This window comes from Neofelis nebulosa, chromosome 1, assembly GCF_028018385.1.
Source record: "Neofelis nebulosa isolate mNeoNeb1 chromosome 1, mNeoNeb1.pri, whole genome shotgun sequence".
NCBI lineage: Eukaryota > Metazoa > Chordata > Mammalia > Carnivora > Felidae > Neofelis > Neofelis nebulosa.
In genome coordinates, this window is record NC_080782.1 from 56,976,391 (window position 1) to 56,983,331 (window position 6,941).

The window sequence follows — 6,941 nt, forward strand, 5'->3', positions numbered from 1 at the left end:
AAAATGGAGAAAGGTACTGAAAGAGAAGACTTTTACTTGATTTATGTCTCTGTGTATTTCACAAGGGGCAATGTATGTGTCTTATTATGGTTGGAGAAGCATTGCCTGTTTTCTGCCAAAAGTCCTTGCAATCAGGGTGCGTGGGTAGCTCAGTCAGTTAAGCATCTGACTTCAGCCCAGGTCATGATCTCACAGTTTGTGAGTTCGAGTCCCACATTGAGCTCTGTGCTGAGAGCTCAGAGCCTGGAGCCTGCTTCAGATTCTATGTCTCCCTCTCTCTGCCCCTCTCTCTCTCTCTCTCTCTCAAAAATAAACAAACATTTAAAAAAAAGTTGTTTAAAAAAAAAAAAAAGGAAGTCCTTGCAATCATGTGTCTTCCTTGCACTCCTATCTCTCACATACAGAATAGGAAAGGTCAAAGAACTTAAAATTTTGCCTCTCTCTTACCCGTTTGGTAAGCCCAACTTGAAGATATATGTCTACTAATGAGGTAGTATTTTTCTCTTTTTAAAAATTTAAACCTTCTTAATTCCCTCTGATTATATCAATTATACTCATTACAATTAACATAATTTTGGGTAGTGATCTTTCCATATGTATTTTACCATAGCTCTATTTCATGGTGTTTATTTTCCTTAAATATTTGGGGATCATTGGTTTCCCATTCATGTCTGTGTTTGAGAACTCCTGGTTTGTTTGGTTTTTTTTTTTAGTTTTCTTTTCAACGTTTTTTTATTTATTTTTGGGACAGAGAGAGACAGAGCATGAACGGGGGAGGGACAGAGAGAGAGGGAGCCACAGAATTGGAAACAGGCTCCAGGCTCCGAGCCATCAGCCCAGAGCCTGACGCGGGGCTCGAACTCACGGACCGCGAGATCGTGACCTGGCTGAAGTGGGACGCTTAACCGACTGCGCCACCCAGGCGCCCCTAGAGAACTCCTGCTTTTATCAGAGCCATGCTCGAATGAGAGCTGCTAGAGGAGATCTGTTAGTGTTTGCACGGTGATGTGGGATGCCTTCCCCTCCTGGGTTTGTTATTATTCAGAACACTGATTGGCTTCTCCTATCGCAGGGCTGATTCTCATTATTCCTCTCTTGGTACATACTTCCTACACTTTTGCTTGGGAGATAGGGGCTACATTCCAAAAACTCTGATGGTAGCTGTCTGATTGGTCACCCTGACATTTGCTTAATGGTCGCCTTTGCCTGGGTATTTACTCCTGGAGCTTGGTTCTCCTTTACATTCACTCTGGCTCTTAAAAAAAAAAAAAAAAAAAAGAAAACAACTTTTTTTTTTTTTTTTTTTTTTTTTTTTTTTTTTTTTTTGGTGTATTTTTGGTAATGGTTGTCTCTGGTCACTTTCCTGTACATAGGACCAATTCTGCCCTCTTTCAGAAGATCCCCCAAATTTCTCACTTACTAATTCTATAACTTATTTTACAATTCTGGTATTTTTCACTGAGAAATTCTTCTCTGCATTTATGTGAGATTTGGTACAGGGGTAATTTAGAAGAGTATTGATAAGTGTCAATATTCATTCAGTCACCATTTTAACTGATCTTTAGGTTTCTAACTTACTTGAAAACCTGTCATAGGTCTCCATTTTTTTTGTATTTTTTTAATAACAAGAAAAACATGCTTATGTTAGAAAATATTTTAAAAAGTGTTTATCATAAAAATAATTTATCTTTTAATTTCACTCTAATCCTACTCACTTCTTATCTTCTGAGGGGTAATTTCGTTTGGTAGTTTTTCATATAGATATGTATGCAGGTATATAAATAAATATTTTCTATTTTATTTTCACATAAATAAAAATTATATTGCACATATTACTATTTCAAAAGTATTATATTGGAAACTTTTCATGTCTATACATATAATCCTTTGTGTGTTTTATTATCTCCATTTTATATAGAGATAATGAAGTAGAAAATTATTAGCTAAAGTCAATAACATAACATAAAGTAACATAAAGGTGATATGATAGCCATAGTTAAAGGTTGGGATTTTGAGGGCTCACCTGTGAACTTGGAAATTTTCCCTCAGCTGTAAAATGGTGAGGATAATAATGATAATAAATCTTATAAAATTATTGTAATATATGAAAAAAATGCACAGAAAATGCTGTGATGCCTGGGATATAGTAAGTGCTCTATAATGTCAATTGTGTTATTAAAAGAAATAAAATAAACTACCAGGTTATGGCAGACAACAAATAAACCATAAATATTCCCAGATATCTTGGTATCTGAAGAATAGTATCCCAAAACAGTTCTTTAAATTCAGAGAACATAGGACATCAGTATGAGGGTAGAATAAAGTACACCTTAAAGATATTCTCACCTCTGGATACTTTTTATTTTACCTACCATTTTAGTTTTCCCTATAATGATTGTACTTCAGAGATTGGGGGGAGGGGAGTTATTACTGATTTTTTTTTTTTGTCTTTATGAGCTCACTGGCCAAAGTATTTACTCAACTAGGTAAACACTATAAAAATGGAAACCAAAATGCTACCTCTAACAGAACTGTTGTTCCAAGATTGGAAAGACTCCCCCACACATATTTACTTACATCAGGCATGTTCATATATGAGGGATGCTCTTTTTGTCTTTCTGCAAGGCAAGGCTTAGGTAAAGGATGCAAAAGAATTGTTCCTAAGAGTGCTGATGTTAGAAGTTTATCAACATCTTCATTAAGAGTATGCCCAGGAAAGTTCACCACTCAGAAAACTGGACTGCCTTAGAGCTCAAAAGCAGGTTGAAACCACATACTTACAACTCATTAATTTTACAGAGTTTTCTTTTTTTTTTTAAGTTTATTCATCTATTTTGAGGAAAAAAAAGAGACAGCACGAGTTGAGGAGGATCAGAGAGAGAGGAGACAGAGAATCCAAGACAGGATCTGTGCTGCCAGCACAGAGCTTGACATGGGGCTTGAACTTATGAAACCATGAGATCATGACCTGAGCTGAACCCAGGAGTCAGCTGCTTAATCAACTGAACCACCCAGGTGCCCTTAATTTTAGAGTTTCCTAAAAAGGACCAAAGCTTTTAAAGATGTGCTACACTATTTCTATTATTTCCTTGGCTCAATATAAGTGGTTGACTGAATTCATGAATCAATTCATGATTCAAAAGTATAAACATAGTGCAGTAAACCCTTGGTTTGCAAGCATAATTTGTTCTGGAAACATGCTTGTAAGACAAAGCACTTGTATATCGAACCAAACTTCCCCATAAGAAATAATGGAAACTCAGATGATTTGTTCCACAACCCCAAAATATTCATATACAAAATCACAATACTGTAATGTAATACAAAATAATAAAGAAAATACAAAATATAAAGAAAAATAAACAACCCACACTTACCTTTGAAAACCTTAGTGGCTGTTGTGAGGGAGACAAGAGAGAGGAGCATTATTGTATGGGATGCCTTTCACTATCACTAACAGAATCACTGTGATCTATTGGCTTAATGGAATCTGTTCTGCATGGGGGTCATTGTATATGCTCTCATGGATGTTGACTACAGTACAGTATTAATGAACTCTTGTCATATACTGTATTTAATGTAACTGGCAATAAGGCAGTAGAGGGAAGGGTCTGTATCTACAGGCAGCCTGATCTAGAATGAAGTAAAGCATTCCTAAGCTTACTCTTGTATGGAAGAGCAAAGGACTGTCCATAGGTGCTTTTAAGTGGCAAAAAATACACTAGTGCCAGTTGAGGGCACCTTCCAACATTCTGAGAAATCCCTGATTTCTACCAAACAGCATGGCCTGAGACAGAGCATTTAAGCATGGGAGATGACCACCCACAATCCCGCAGTGAAAGAGATATATATATAGAGAGAGAGAGAGAAGAACCTTGACTCAGTTGTGAGATGTGATGTTCTGCGTTTCGTACTAGTATTGTAAGACATCGCTCATTTATCAAGTTAAAATTTATTAGAAATGTTTTCTTGTCTTGCAGAACACTTGCAGAGCAAGTTACTACAAATGCAAGGTTTTAATGTACATACCACAATAGAATACTATATATCAATAAAAATAAACTACCGTTACTTTCAGTAAATTATATAAATCTTAGCATTATCATACTGTTTTATAACAGTAACTTTAAAAAGATTATATAGAGTGTGTGCCTTTTTATAAAGTTAAAAACATCTAAAATGATGTGTGTTTTTAGGGCATACACTGTATTAAGGAACTCTGCACACATATACCACCAAGAGCGTGATCATTCAGGATGATTGTTACTTTGGGTTGGGGAAGGAAGAGAAAAGAATAGAAGACCATGTGAGCTCATTTAAGTTACCATCAGGGCTCTACTTTTCATAATTGATGCAGGTTCACTATGTTATTTAAAATAAGCAAACAAGTGCTCGCTTCGGCAGCACATATACTAAAATTGGAACGATACAGAGAAGATTAGCATGGCCCCTGTGCAAGGATGACACGCAAATTCGTGAAGCATTCCGTATTTTTAATAAACTTCATACATTGAAAAAAATAAAATAAAATAAAATAAGCAAACAGCTAAATAGAATGAACCATTTGTGTCTTGAAACAAGAATTGTAATTAATCTAGGTCCTAAGAAAATAAATAGTTAAAAAAAAAAACGTAAAACTTTGCAAAGAGAACTTATAATTTTTCCCCTCTCCCTCTCCATCAGGAGTCAATTGAAATACTAAACATATTTCTGCTTCTTCCAATTCTAAGATTCTCTGGCTTTTTTTCAAATGTCAGCAGTCACACAACTCAAGGAGAAACTTTTGATATTCACATTTATTGTAATATAGAATATAAATGCATTTTGATTCTTCTTCTTGAGCTTAAAAAGCTTGTATGGTTAAAAATGCAAACCCAGGAAGTGAGGGATCATTATTTCAATCACAAACTGAGATTATTTTATACAAGGAAATATCAGTGGCTACTGTAAGCAATGGGTTATAGAGGGGGGGCTGGAGAGAACAAAATAAAGATGTTAAAGTGACATGTTAAGGAGGAGCCAAAGCAAGGATAGCTGATTTTATTTTATTTTATTTTATTTTATTTTATTTTATTTTATTATTTTATTTTATTTTTTATACATACATACATTTATTTTTATACATACATACATTTATTTTTATACATACATATGTACATTCAATGTACGTATGTACATTTATTCACACAATTATACACATTCAATTATACACACAATGCCTGCGTACATTCAGGTGTTTTATGTTTAAATGACTGAGTGATTATTGGAAACCCAGCCTTTAGGGGCAGAAAAATGTTGAAGGTCATCCAAGATTCACTTAATCCATTTCATTTGTCTTCACATTATTCTGAGTAATTCCCTTACCTTGCAGATGGCTTAGATTGAATAAACAATATGCTTTCTCTGATTTTATCAATGTTCTTTAAAAACAAAACAAAAATTGAATTTGAAACCAGACCAAGAGTCAATTTCAAGTACTCATGATGTACCAGAGGGAGGCCTCACACTCCAAAGATTCAATTATGTAGGTTTATAGCCATTTACTACAAGCTTTAGGGACGATCTACGTGTTTTGGTTGAATTCAAATACTACTTTTAAGATTTGGAAATCATTTGGATGTAATAGTCACAGAAAGTATTCTCCCTTGCTAAAAGAATTGTAAATATATTGAATATGTTCATCAAGTCATTATTAAGTCTAGCTATTCATCATATACTGGTTACACTTTAAATCAGTCATGGCAAGGAAGCTTCTTAGAATTTATATGTCTCCGTCCTGTTTCTTTAGGTCCAGATAGGTGTACAGTAAAGGCTTGAGACATAGGTTTTTGGACAATCCAAATGCAGGTTTTATCTTTACTATTTTAGAGTCAGTAAACCAGAGGCAAGCTACGCCAGGCTATGCCTGGGCATCTCAGACTTACACCTTTGTCACCATTTACAGTTTAGGCAGAAGAACGCATTCAGGCTTCCCATTGCTACATTTCAGGATTTCATTAGTGTGTGAGGCTTCCCAAATGAGTATTTCAAGTGACAGATGATTTTGTTGTGCCCCTTCTCCACAGCATCAATATCCACTATTCTATGGAGGATTAACTAGAGTAAGCACCCTGCAGTCACTGCTTATGAATTGTAAATGTGTGACAATTATGGCTCTTGAGGTACAAAACACATTTTTTATAGTGATTTGTGGGGCCCATTTTTATTGGGAACGAGCTTAAAATTGCCAGATTCATTAGCTACTTGAGCTACACTGGTCATATCCTTTGTGTGTTTGCGCATTAGGCTTTCTTAATCAGAGAAATAAGCTTACATAATTTCTTTTAAATTACACATAGTCGGGAAGGAGGTATTCAACACAGGAAGGATTGTGAGAAAAACTATAAAATAGAAATGCCAAGAGTGGATTCACATTAAAAAATATTTAATGAGCAATAAAATGCCTCTGTAGCGATTCCAAGGGATGCACAGCGTGGTCCGGGGAAGAAACAGTGTGCTCCAGTAATTTCTCTTGAGAATGGTACAATTTAGAGAGTCCAATTATTTTCCGCTGCTCGGGTCCCCTTGTCTGATTGTCTGTCTTATTTTTCCCCCCTGTTTGGAGTTATTAACAGTAAACTGATGTTGAGAGATTTACAGCAAAGATGATTTCAATGGTTGAATGTCACCTCACCTTCTGCAAAAAGACCACAAGGAGGATCTCATTGTGTGACAGACTCAAAGATATTTCCCCTATAAAAGGAGTATCATAAACATAAAAACAGAAAAAGCATATAGTATAAGCACAGTTTTGTCAGGACATCCACAAACTAATAAAAGTATATGAGGGTATGTGTGTATACGCACACATGTATACACATATATAAATATATATTTATGTATAATTTGTATATTTATTACATATAATTGGTCTATATAATTTATGTAAATGCAATGATGTT

General features: G+C 35.1%; 1 non-coding gene across 1 annotated transcript; it reads left to right on the forward strand.

Moving 5' to 3' along the window:
* Positions 1–4,388: 4,388 nt before the first annotated feature.
* Positions 4,389–4,495, forward strand: LOC131489365 (U6 spliceosomal RNA). Its single transcript, XR_009250509.1, has one exon. It is a non-coding gene; the product is annotated as a U6 spliceosomal RNA (small nuclear RNA).
* Positions 4,496–6,941: the final 2,446 nt, after the last annotated feature.